The sequence below is a fragment of the Cupressus sempervirens genome, chromosome 6, assembly GCF_028749045.1.
Source record: "Cupressus sempervirens isolate cs-2001-9-10 chromosome 6, ASM2874904v1, whole genome shotgun sequence".
NCBI lineage: Eukaryota > Viridiplantae > Streptophyta > Pinopsida > Cupressales > Cupressaceae > Cupressus > Cupressus sempervirens.
The window spans coordinates 686,968,895-686,981,415 of record NC_143123.1 but is presented as its reverse complement, the minus strand read 5'-3'; positions in this window follow the sequence as shown (position 1 = coordinate 686,981,415).

The following is a 12,521-nucleotide window of genomic DNA, read 5'->3' as shown; positions in this document are numbered from 1 at the left end:
TTAAAGAGAAAATTCTTAATTTATAAAATTGAAAAGCCCTATTTGTTTAAAAAAATTATGTTATATTTGCAAGCATTATTGTAAATATTTTCCTTGTTTAAAATATACATATATATTTTCAAATCTGCATACACACACACACACACACACACACACACAGATTTATGTTTATATATATATATATATATATATATATATATATATATATATATATATATATATATATATATATATATATATATATATATATATATATATATATATATATATATATATATATATATATATATATATATATATATATATATATATATATATATATATATATATATAGATATATGTATGTATGTATGTGTGTATGTGTGTATATATATATACATATATATATATACATACATATACATAGATATACATACATACATACATACATATATATATATTGAAAAATCAAATATTTAATTGCAGTAAAAAACAATATTGTTAAAATCCGAAATACTCATATAGGAAAAGCGTTTTAGAAAATGCTTAAAAAAATAATAATAATAACAAAGTAATTTAAAGTGGGTGGGGGAGTTTCACCGCACCCCACCCTTCATATATATATATATATATATATATATATATATATCTGTGCTAGCCTAACAATGAGTTTTAAAAAAAGGGTCGCAGGTATAATATAACATTTATTGGCCCTGGTTAATGGCTATGTTATGATTTGAGTTTGTAATTCGATTTCATATGTGATTAATAATATTAGAATATATATATATATATATATATATATATATATATATATATATATATATATATATATATATATATATATATATATATATATATATATATATATATATATAGTTGTTATATATTAATTATAATATATATATATTATATAATATCAATGAAATTTGTATACTCCAGTTAATTAGATTTTAAATAAATAACTTAGTTTTAATTTAATCATTTTTAATCAGAATTTAGTTTAATTATAGTTAATAAGAATGTTATAAATAAAATATTTAAGTTGTTATTTTTGGGATTTTCAAGAGAAGAAATTCAGTTTATTTTTGTTGGGTCTAGTGAATTATTAAGTAAATAATTGTATAAATGGCTTAAGTAGTTAATCTGATTAAAGTTAATTTAGTTGAGATTAATGATTGAAGTTTTGTAAAAGATATAAATCAATTTGAATTGGTTAATTATTGGAGGAGTATTAATTAACTGATTTAATTAATCAACGTACATAGGAGGAATTTATTTGAGGTATTAATATTGGGGATTTATTATAACTTGTTATTATTAAAAGTATTAATTTGAATATTGATGGAATGAAACATAATTGACTCTTAATGTACGAAATTATCATCAGTTGGTAATCATGTAGTTATTGACATAGCTACTAGTTAATTTAATCGTAGAATTAATTAAATCTAATTGATAATTAGGTTATACAACGAAGTTTTAATTGATTTGATTTAATTGAAAGTTGATAAGTCTTATTTTGAATAATGGGTGATGTCCTTTGGGAATAAGTGTTAATTAATTCGATTAAATTTAATTGAATTGGCATTGGAAAGGGTTGATTTTAAGATAACATGAGGTTAAACCTTAATCGAATCAACTATATATATGAAATAATTATAGGATAGAAGAAAGTCTTTCAATTGATAATAAACCTAAAAATGAGAGCATTAGTCAATCAGATAATCATTGAGTTATGTAGCCTAATTAATTGTAAATTATTATATTGAGATTTGATAAGAGATAAAAGGGTAATGTGATGGTATGCTCTATGAGATGTTTGTATTTACTGATTGTTATTGCTCGTCAGTCTTCTTGAATGAAGTTGAGTTATATATATCTGAGACACTTGACTTAACCATTTTTGAGTCATCGATCGGTTATCCTTGGATTACTTTCCAGTCACCATGATCGGACTGAAGTGTTGATTTATTCTTGATGTTGTCAGTTGTGACATGTTTTGACTCAACCATTTTGGATTCTTCGATCAGTATTACTTTGAGATACTTTTTGGTTGCTTGTTGAGAACCAATGGATATTGTTATTATCAGTGATACCTTCAATTGCCAATAGAGAACTGTTGTGGTCATGATTATCTATGGATGCTTTTCAGTTGACTCATGGAGATTTGATGTTTATATTGTGGATTATCTTTTGGTAATTTTGTGATTTATGATTCCATGAGCCTAGGGTAGGTTATCTACTTGTAGTTTCGGGAAGTGGCTTGCAATGGGGGTCGGGGCCCTAAGTGGCTGCCAAGATAACTCATTGTAAGTTTTATTATTAAGTGAAAACATTTGCACTAAATGGGGATTAAATGAACCTAACAAGATAATTTTATGTTCTCTACAAACTAGTATGGGAGTAGAGAGAATTCTTGGTTGTGAACTTGCATTTTGTAGTATACCTCATCTATATGAGAGGATACTAGTGGCCGCACAGGGATCACTAGGGGGTTTAGGTCTATTGAGAGACTGCTAGGGTAACTATAGCATGATCCGTGCAATGACACTTGCATAGTAGGTTTCCTACATATCTTTGTTGTGCCTCTGGGATTAGATGTCGGTTTGTGTTGGACCCTTTGGGTTAGTATACTTTTATGATTCCTAGACTTAGACAGTATTATGCTATGTGATTTTGATAGCCTATTTGGGACTTGAGATTATCTCCTTAGCATGGTGGGAGTGGACCATTTAGGTACCATGTGGTCGGGTGGTAGTGCCTTACCACTCTTATCATTTGAGATTTGTACGAGACACTGTGGCTGATGTATTCTCTTGTTGGCATCTATCTTCTATTCATGAATTATGATGGTGGACATGTATCCTTATATTGATAATTAGTATATGATAGATGATGTTGTTTATTTGCCTCATGCTTTATGTTACATGATCATATTTCTTATGCATATGTTGTAGCGTGTTAGATTACTTTCTACATATGATGTAGTATGATTTAGGAGTGACATTCCTACTATGTTAATACTAATTATCTCTTCATTGATTTAGAGTGTTATGCACAGAGGGATGGCTAGGGCCCACGATGTTCTAATGATGCTATTTACGGTTGGGAGGAACCGTGCACTTAGTTAATTATGTTTGATGCTTTATGGTTATCTTCTATTATGATGTATCCTGTAGGATATGTGAGTACATTTACTTTATTGCATCATGGATTATTAGGATGATGTACTTTATTTACGTGGATGTATATTCTTTTAAGCCTTTCACACCTTGTGGCATGTACAATGGATGATTGAGAAATCGAAAATGTAATTTAAGAACGTTGGACTTTTTAGTATTATTTTATGTGGATGTAGTACTAGATGGAATCATTAATAGTTAAATTTAGTTGTGATTCAATGTTAAGGGATCCATAAGAATGAAACCTATTATGTATGTATGTTTATGTTTACTTTTAGTTGGATAATGTTATTGCTTTCACTACTATGTTATGTATGGTTTAATTTTCATGATTTTAAAAAAAAAATGTTACCAAACATAGTGAAAAATTTAGGTTAATTCTTTGGATTCCTTCGTGGGGCGTTATAGTTAGAGCCTTTTGTAACACTTACTATAGCTTCTATTGTTTTTTATTCACAAAAAATGGATATGAATAAAAGAAAGACACTGGAATCAAATAGAGATGTCTAAAATTCTAAGTTCCTATGCCAAAAAGTTTATCACTAAGCACAAGCATTATATATTCAAAAAGAAAGAAGTCAAAAAATTAAGAATAAGAAGAAGGAAGCACAAGAAATCAAGTCTAACCTTGTAACGCTAGATAAAGTGATTGTTATACCAAACTGCTATCCAAATACTTTGGATGAAGAGAAAATAGAAATATATACCGAGTTATGTGCTAAACAATCTAAGAAAAAAAGCCTAAGAAGAGAGCATGAAAAAAAAAAAAAAAAGTGGTAGATGATGTCAAGGACATATTGCTAGATATTCCAGATATTCTATTGAATGAGAAGACAATCATTTTTTATCAACTCATAAAAATTGGACAAGCTTAATGCACAAAAAATTGATACACAATCAAAGCTTATGGAGCGAGAAGAGAAGAAATTTGAGAAACAAGTGTTGGAGAAAATTTCTTGTGAAATTTTTATACACCAAGTCTCTTTGTCCACCTATGATACTAGATTGGAAAAAATGAGAGGAATGTTTTACAATTATTTCAAAAATTGTGTGGCATTCCCTAGTTCACAAGTGAAGTCAAAAGAAAATTTCAAAAGGTTAGTGATTATATGAAGGAAAGTGCTAGTGAATTGAAAACAAATCCAAGTATACCATCCCTAGACTATAACCTAGTGATATTTCTTATAGGTCTTCAACATGAATTGTTAAAAGAAGAGAGTAATTTGAGAGAAAAGATCAATAAAATTAAATAATTAATATTATCTCATGTTGAGGTGATGGAAGATCATATTAAATTTTCAAAGAATCTCATAGCTTCCTTGAACTTATCTATTATTGATCACGTGATAGATCTCACTACCAAACTAAGGATAGAAAAGAAGATTATTGACCTGATCAAGTCCAATTGGGACAGTACATTGGAAGTTATACTGAAGAATCACAAGGATTTTCTCAATCACTTTGGATTGCATCCAATGTAATTATTTCTATGTTTAGATCTATTTTTACATTAGTGTAAAAATAGGGGGGATAGCATATAATTTTTTCTATATATTTATTTTTATTATGTTTGTTTACAAAGTTATCAAGAGTTGATATAATACAGAAAATAAAAATAGTTTTGAGAAAGATTTTGAAAACTAGGTCATGCCAAAATGTATACACACAGAAGGAGTTGTATTTATTTCTATGCATAATGTTTTCTCACTAATGTCAAAAGGGGTGAATGTTACTCCCATGTATAGTCATAATACCAATTAGTGTCAAAAATCCAACTAAAAATGAGCATAGTGACTAAGTCATGATATTTCCTGAGAAAAGAATGAATAGATGAATGAGTTTTACAATTATACTTGAGGTCAGTCTTTATTGAGTATTTCAATATACATTGAGAAGAAGCATTCACCAAGCTAGATAGAATGTTCCAAGAAAAGAGACTACCAAGCTACATAGTTATAGATGAGAAGAGATAATATTGAATGATAGCACAAATAATATAATATTTACTGGGTGAAATAAAGACTATGTGAAAGTTTTGATTGGTACAAAATCTAAGGAGACATGATCATACCAAGTGAAAAATAGTTTAGACAGTTCAAGGTAAATATTTACAAAAATTTCTTGAATAATGTTAATTGAATGTTCTATGATTATAAGGTAGAAAAGACCAATAAAAACTAGGAAAGGGGAGGAATGAAATCATAGCTTATTGTAGACCATTAATTTCAATCAATGATGGATTTTGGAAAGTTCCTAGACCCTAATTAGGTTAGATTGCAAAGAGGAAAAGGAAACTATAAAATAACCTATATGGAATAATTTAGAAGGTTTCTATTATTATTGAGAAAAGTATTGAAGGGTGAAAGGAAAGCAGATGATAGAGTAAAGTACATAGTGTATCATATGTTAGATATCAAAGATCTGAGAATAATTGAGAGGAATTGCATATCAATCAAGGAAGGTGATATATGAGTGAGAAGAAGAGGGATCTAATGAAGAAAATTAAGTTTCTATTACAATGTTAACTTTCTCCTACATTCTAATCAGCGTAGTAGTTATAAATCCTTGAAAAAGGTCGACCTAACTTTATTTTATGTAAATCTCTTAACTTAGTATACAATTAGAGGACTATTTTAAAATCCTTGGGCAAGGTAGATCCTAATAGATATGATTATATAATCCTAATAAAGAAAGTCACTAGAAGTGACAATATATTGTAACCCTGATAAGAAACCCTCTTACTGTAGTAGTGATAGATTTTTTGATACCATCCCCACTACAATTTTCCCTATGGCCAAGTGTTTTTGTGTGATCAAATGATTGTGTAAAGTGTTATGTTTTACGTTTATGAGTTTATGATTGATGCATGCGTAATTAGTTAAGTTAGTTTCAATTATAATTAACATGGTAGATGTTATATATGATTACCAAGTGATAGAGGAATTATGGTGAATATTGAATTTGTTTAATGGTAAAAGTTTTTGAGAATACTAATTCATCTACCTCTCAACATCCTACCTTTCCTAATATTCCAACATCTTGTTCTTTTTTTCACCAAGATGTCTGTTTGATTCTTGAGAGATGACTTTTGTATGTAATTCATGGTCTAGATTAAATGTATGGGGTCGATCATTGGGAAGTAGTTGGACTTATTTTTTGTCATTCCTTTATCCAATGCAAATTTAGAATCTTTTGAAAGCCATTTTGGAAAGTATAAATAAAGGGGTCAATTCTTAGGTTTAATATGTAGAGAGAATGCATAAAGGCTAGGTAGAGTTAAATCTTTGAGTTTGGAAGATCATAGATTGTGTGTGTTACATGAAGAATCTATTCTATAATTGATTTTTCATATTTTGTGGCAACCCAAAAGGCCTTATAGCCTTGCATGTATGGATTAAATTGCTAAATTAATAAAGATCTATCTTTTGTGTCCTTCTAGCATTGTTCTTCATTATTTTCCTTATGTTGTGTTAAATTACTAAGGTTGCATGGTAATTTACTGAGCCTTTAAACCTAGCTATAATTATACCTTGCATCAAGTTGTATCTGAGTGAGGTTTTGTTCATGTGAATTTTAGGATTGTGGAGAACACTAGTTCGATTGGTTTACATAGTTGTTTGTGCCATTACGAAGAAATATGTCAAAACTATCTTGCTCGGCACCTAAAGTCTCTGATGCTCAGTATACACTAACCTTTTTGTTGTGACTTGACATTTGTATCACTCAGCATCCACTGTTCCTCAACTCTTGAATCACTCAGCATACACTGTCTACTCAGTACGTTAGTGACTTGACATATGAGTGGCTCAACACTCACTATGGACTTAGCATGCCCTATAATATACATGTTTGTGCTTGGAATGTACTACTTGTTTGGCATGAAATAAGTAGATAACTTAAGTGTGTTGACACTCGTCAAAAAAAAATCTAAGATCAAAAAAAATTTCTAGATACTTGAATGGCTTAAGGACATCAATTCAAGATGAGATCAATCACATGAAAATAGATAATGTGAAGGAAGCATACTAGTATGCTTTGAGGGATAAAGAGGTGTGAGAAGAGGCAAAGAGGAGGAGGAGGAATATTTCAAAGAGGTAGAGGTAGATCTTATGAATATTGTCAAAATTTGTAATGACATTCATGAATCCAATCATGCATTGAAGAATTTCATTCACTTAAATAGCAATACAGATCAAATTAATATAAGTGCCCTTCCTTGGTTATTAATGGAGTAGAAAAGTGATGCCATAAAAGAAGTCATATGAAAAGATTGATTTCCCATAGGATTTGCTGCGAACATAAACAATCTCATATAAAAAAAAAGTGAATTTGGACCAGGGCTCAAAATGCATGATTGGTATACTTTCATCAAGGTAAGTTATGTTCTTCTTTATTTACAATATATTCATAAACTACATGTATTGTTCGTTATGTTATGTTAAAAAACAATAAAATGATTGGTTTATAATTAGTGCAGTACTTGCTTTCTCTATCTCTTCCAGAGCCCTTCAACAATAACATCAAACAAGTGATATATGATCTTGGAAAATACATGAGGTAAGTAGTAATATCTGTTCAATTTGTTGTATATGTTTATTATATTCGTGATTTTTTTCCTTGCTATATAATCTATTGTATATTATTTTGTAAAGTCTCGTATCTATATATTTTTGTGACTTGAATCTCTTAATGTAGGTGGTTGTCATCTAAAGAAATCCATAAAGAAGATATAAACTATTGGAAGAGAAGAATTTCTCATTTACTGTGTGAAATGCAAAAGTGTCTACCTCCAACTTTTTTCAATGCACAGGAACACTACCTCATACACCTAGTTGAGGAGATTGAATTGTGTGGACTTGTACACACTAGGTCAATGTGGATGGTTGAGAGGCACTTGAAATCTTTGAAGCTTTTGGTTCAACAAAGAGCACATCCTGAGGGTTCTATGGTAGAGGGATATATGGTATACCAGACTATGGTGTACATTACTAAATATCTTCCTAAGTTTGCATCAAATATCCCTGAAGATCGCATTTGGGATCTCGAGCCTTTTAAAAAAATAGAAGGGGAGTACTTGATGGGGAAAGGTACATTGAAAAAAGTGAGAGGTAATAAATTATAAGATGTTATTGTAATAAATTATTTCTTAATCTTCAAAATAAATCGATTCTAAGTTGTCTATTTTTTTTTTTGTACAGGTGCTCGAGAGTGGGATGCACTACATTTGTATATTGCAAACAATCTTGATTGGATGACAGTATGGATTGAATGATGTCAACATTCTAGTTGGACATCAACATGGGAAGGTGTATCTTTATTGGTTAAAGAAGCTCATCGTAATGGATGTTACACAAAGGAAAATAGATTGTCATGCCCAAAATTTACTGACAAGAATAACACGACAATTTTATTTTTTTCTTTTTGCTTCCTAAGGAATACCTCAACGTTCAATATAACAATACCAATATCTTTCCAACAATTCTTCATAGACTTATACTTGATGGTGCTATATCCATAACATTACATAAGTATGAGAGGCTATCTCTACATAAGATAGTGATACGTCAAATTTTATAATATAATTAAATACCCAATGGATCCTATGATATTCTTTTTCTTGCATACACATACCTACCTAAATAGTATTTTATCATTAATATACTCTAACCAAAATGTTAACTTAGTGATTATGCATTATTGACTAGCTTGCTAAAATTATTTATTAATTATAATAATCTTCTTAAAAATTTAATAACTAATCCAAATGACACTAACATATCACTCTTAAATAATATAATCCTACTTAAGATACACTTACTCACAAATCATCACCACATAATCTTTTTAAGACATTAATATTGCCCCCCTATACATTAATACAATTTACACTGAAAAAGACACACTTTGCCCAAATGATTAAATAATTTAAATAAATTAAAAGAACAACTATAACTACCTATCTAAAAACACACTCCCCTTCCAAGGTGACATCAACCAACTTGCCCTAGCGGTCTTATCGAGGTGGGATGACCTTCAATGCTATGGAAGGTGCAGGTGATGGGAAGGTTTAGTTTGGATCTGCACTTCTTCTTGACTCGAAAGCTCACTAATGATTTTCTGGAAAGGAGATATCTTGTGTGGAGACCCTAACACATGATAGGGTGATGGGATGTTGAAAAGGCGCCCACATCTCCTCCTCTAGCAAAAATTTTAGACAATAATAATCTATCTTTTCTCAAAACCAAGGCATATTCATAAGGGCAAGACAACTCTAATACCAAGGTGTCATGATGCTGACTTGGGTCATGTTTCAACACACAATTTACTCCTTCCCTCATTCCAAGCAGATTCTAACTTGCAAATCTCGAGTCATTACATCCTGCACTTTTCAAACCAAACTAAAATAGATCTTATCATTTCCCAAGAGATGGCATCTAAGAGGATAGTGTGGTCATCTTTTTGGAAAACATGTTTGACTTCCTTAGCCTCAAAGGATAATAGGTGCCAAACTTAGCCCTTGCAGCATAGTATAAAAGTTATGTTTTATTTTCAAGGTAGGTAACAAATTTATGGGGGGTCTATCCTATGTCAGTGGGGACATCCTGCATCACATGTCTTCCAAGGCTTAGAGATGGGTTGTTGACGCCAAGGTGGTGGTGGGGAACCCCACGTCCTCCAAGTCTTATCATAGTTTCACTTTTAAACATTCTCTCATCTATAGATAATCGCTAGGTAATGAGGGGTAGAGGTAGGGTAGGAGTCATGTGAGTTCCCTTATTTCAAGACCAAATCGCGTGTATGAACCTATGCAATCTTAGTTTATAAATTTAATTTTATTAAAATGTCTCTCTTTCCAATACAGGAGTAAGTATGGACAGCTTTGGGCTAAGGACAAAAAAACATTATAATATATATTCTTTTGAAGATTTGTGCTTTATGGTATGGGGTCGATTTGGACAAGGGAGGAAAATATAACATTTAAAATTTTCTACTTCCCTTCTACTCGTGTGGTCTGATCCTTGCATGGGTCGGTGTGCTAGTTTCTTTTTAAGTACTTATAAATTCGTGACTTGTCTTCACAAGTTTGAGTCATAGAACGTTTATGACTGTATTTTCAAGCAGTTGATGCTAGCCTATTATCTCTTATAACCATTATTATTTTATTGTCTTATCTAAATGAAGAGATGCTAAGGAATATTCTATTGAATATTATATTAGTCTGTAATAGGCAGGGGTTTTATTTTTTTTCATACTCATACAATTTCCAAAGAAGTAAAATGCACACTTCCAGATTTAACTTATTGTTCACCCATATTTGCATCTTTGTTATTATTATTATTATTTGTTTTGACTCTTACTCAAGGTTTGGTCACATGGAAACTAAGCATAGCATTGAGTATTAGTGCTAATACCAATAGATGATTAAGGCATTGAATATAGTTCTCCATTGAATTATATCAATATCCATTCTGTTTTATAACTTGAGAGTCAAATCTACTATCTTTTGCATGATCTACCATAAGTGAATGCATCTTGCAACTATTGTTCAAAATATAATTATGACTGTTTCTAAACATGAAACTCTCTCATATATGAATGAGAAGATAATCAAGTATTCTCATTGAAACTAAGAACATAAAGATAGAGTCTTATAATGCAAATAGTTAGCAGAACCTTCAAATTACTTTCGTTTCTCCCATGAACTCATACCCCATAGTAGTATATACAAAATGGAGATTTGTTTTTATAGCCCAATACAAAAAAAAAGAAAGGAAACCATACTTTTACAAATACAATATTTGATGCCAAAATAATATCTCCTACTAGCTCTTCCATAGCTCATGAAGCTTCAACTGATCATTTCTTAACAAGTAAGATACATATACAACATTTTCAATTATTTTCTCTACATATAAATTAGATAGTAATGATACAATCTCCTTTCATCACAAAGAGACAACATGAGACCTTTCAAAATCATATGAAACATGATCATTGAGAACATGGACAAGCTAGTGAATCCTCCTTCACGATTGGGGGGCACAATGTCAAGTTTTCTCATCCAAACATCAATCTGCAAGATGTTCAAGCCATTTCTATTGCTCCCTTTGGCACAAATCTACAAATTCATCACAAGGAAAACAACAAGGACCATGGGTGCTTTCAACCCAACCATAGGCCTCCAAAGAGACCACCCCCGCGCTAGGGGAACAAGGCTCAAATGGGCTTTCAGACATACATCACAAAATTTTGCATGAAGACACAACACAAAACACAATCAACACCCTCCCATAGCTTGTACAATGATTCACCATTGGAATCATAAAACGTTGGGTGAAGGTGGGCTCTTCAAGGAGGAGAAATTCATAAATATCATATTGCCAATACATTTTGCCTCTCAAGGCCACCACAACATAAACAACATATTACCACTGCATTGCCTCTCAACACCTTCAAAACAACCATCTTCTCCTCGTCCATAAAACCTCCTTGTACCTCCCAAACAACAAGATTCATGGCCATGAAGGAGCCCATGCTCCATAATAACAACCTCATCATGAGGTAAAAACTAAATTTTCTTTCTCACCTGCAATGTCAAGCCCAACTTATTCCCTTCACCCAAGGCTTCTCTGCCCTCCCAAGGGTGAGTGAAGCCTTCACACCCATAATCACAATCAACACTCACATTCAAACAAGAACAATAGCAAAACAAATGATGAACAACAAAACAAAACCAAGAAAGGATCTCCAAAAGCACAAAACACATTCACTTTCCATTCCAACAAAAACAAAACCAAGAAGGTGAACCAAGAAATTTACAAGAACATCACACATTCTCACATTGTCACAATACATAATCAATGCTCATAATGCAACAAGAACACCACACTTTCACAGAATACCCAAAAATCCATATCACAAGATTTATAATGCAAATGCATACTCTATTAATGAACTCTCACACTTGTAGATTTGTTTAACCATACTAAAAGAAAGAAATGAGAAAGAAACAAGTTTTGAGGCACCAATCTTGGTCCAAGCTATGGTGATGATAGTTGTAGTATAGCTCCCTTAATCTCCCTCCAAAACCTAACAGTCTCTAAAATAAGAGAGTGGGTAGACACCTGACTAGTTTGGCCAAGACCCTCTAATAAAGCCTTCTCACTAACTTATTTTAGCAAAAACACTAAGCCACTACTTCTTACAAACTTATCTCCTCCAACTTTTCTATTTTTGACTAAGTGTGAACATGGATATGACAACTCCAAATTCGAATTGATGGAAGAATGCATGGGTAAGCTCCCTAGGCTATCTAGGCACTCACATGATCAAAAATAGGTCCCTGACATGATGTAC